This window comes from Mastomys coucha, unplaced genomic scaffold (genome assembly GCF_008632895.1).
Source record: "Mastomys coucha isolate ucsf_1 unplaced genomic scaffold, UCSF_Mcou_1 pScaffold20, whole genome shotgun sequence".
Classification (NCBI taxonomy): Eukaryota; Metazoa; Chordata; class Mammalia; order Rodentia; family Muridae; genus Mastomys; species Mastomys coucha.
Window position 1 is genome coordinate 64,691,662 of NW_022196903.1, and position 1,922 is coordinate 64,693,583.

A 1,922-nucleotide genomic window follows, 5' to 3' on the forward strand; every position below is an offset into this window, starting at 1 on the left:
AAGACTAAATGCTGGTTTCTGTAGGTCTTTATAACAACTCTTTGAAGTAGGGGCAGATGAGACTCAGAGAATGTAGGCATCTTGTCTTAGGTCACAGAGCTAGTAGACAAGGGCCAGAGATCTCAACCCATGGCTATTTGAATCCCAGGCTCTGCTCAGACCTCTCCTGGCCCCTACCAACCCTGTTGGGCTTCTCAAGGATCTGTAGCTGTATATGGTGGGCTGGTCCATGTCCTTTGCTTTCTCCAGTACCCAAGCCTAATGTGAAGGTGAAGCCAGTGTTCCCTGGGACTCACACCATGCCCACTCCCTGCCAGTGACCTCACCCTAGGCCGCGGGCTGCTCTGGGAAACTACAGCCACATTAGGGAGCTAAGGAGAGAGGACGCTAGACTCAATATCAACTCACTGTGTGTTGGCGTTTCAGCTGAGAAAACAAAATTACCAGTCGTGTTTGCTTCTTCTTAGCGTACAAACACAGCCCTCTTTATAAGCCACCCTCATGAGAAACCACAAGCAGGGGCCACGGGACCACAAGCAGCTGGGGTGGCATTGCCCAGTGGTTAAGGGTGTAGCCTCAAGCAGCCTGAGGTAAGGTCAGGTGACAGCTAAGCACCTGTTTGGCCTAGAGCAGGTCATGAAGCTTCTCTTCTCAGTCTTCTCAGCGTTCCCTCTCCCCACTTCTCTCTCCATTGCTCCATCTCCTAAAGGTTAGGTATTTTTTTCTTACGGATTTGAATATATATCCCCTCTTCCAGTCAAATATTTAATCTCCAGTCACTAGTGACTATAACATTATTTGCAATAAGGTCTTTATAGATGTCATCAAATTAAATTGGGTGAGTCTAATCCAATAGGACCCATGTCCTTAGAAAAAGAGGAAGTCTAGGACTGGGAGAAGGCTTAGTTGAAAATATTTTTGTAGTGCTCGCTTTGGCAGCACATATACTAAAATTGGAACGATACAGAGATTAGCATGGCCCCTGCGCAAGGATGACACCCAAATTCGTGAAGTGTTCCATATTCAAAAAAAAAAAAAAAAAAAAAAAAAAAAGAAAGAAAGAAAGAAAGAAAGAAAGAAAAAGAAAAAAGAAAGAAAATATTTTTGCAGTGCAAGCACGAAGACCTGAGTTCATATCCCAGCATCCACATGGACACAGCAGCTCACTGTAAGCCCAGTGCTAGGAAGGCAGAGACTGCAGGGTCCTGGGCTTGCTGCCAGCCAGTCTTACTGAATGGGTGACTTTCAGGTTCAGTGAGAGACCCTAACTCACAAAAAGGACAGAGGTAGGTAGCTGACTTCAACCTCTGGTCTTTATGGACATCCCACATGCACACGCAGGCACACACACAAGTCTGAGGGAAAGGGGTGAAGATGAAGTCTGGACACAGAGTTACAGAAAGGAGAGCAAGAGAGATTCGCATCTTCTGATGCATAGATGGCCATGTGAGATGGAATCGATGCTGTCAAAACCTGAGAACTCCTGGTCCACCAGAACTTGGACAAAAGGGCTGATGAGATGGCTCCTCTGGTCAAGGGCATTTGCTGACAGAAATCAAAAATACATCAGCACTCAGGTGAAGACAGGCCCACAGAAGGGAGTGACTGCTCCCCAAACCCAGTGAACCTCAGTTACTTCATCTCATAACAAAAGATAATTATCCCTGTCCTGTCTGCTTCCCAGAGCTGTGCTTGAGGTGTCAATAAAATCACTGAGGTAGACAGTTATTACAGGCATGCCAACACACACCACTGCTAGTATCTTTCCTGGGATTCTGGGAGAAACCAGGCCCACAATGAGCTTGTAGAAGCAGATGAGACCAGTAGTGTCCCATTGACTTGGGCAAATGTGGAGGAGCTGCCACGGGAGAGACAAGGCGGGCAGCATATAAGCATCTGCAAATGAAGGCTAGGTCTCATAC

At 46.7% G+C, this 1,922-nt stretch overlaps 1 non-coding gene across 1 annotated transcript; it reads left to right on the forward strand.

The window, feature by feature from the left end:
* The first annotated feature begins 923 nt into the window (after positions 1–923).
* On the forward strand, positions 924–1,027 carry LOC116100083. Its single transcript, XR_004122449.1, has one exon. It is a non-coding gene; the product is annotated as a U6 spliceosomal RNA (small nuclear RNA).
* Positions 1,028–1,922: the final 895 nt, after the last annotated feature.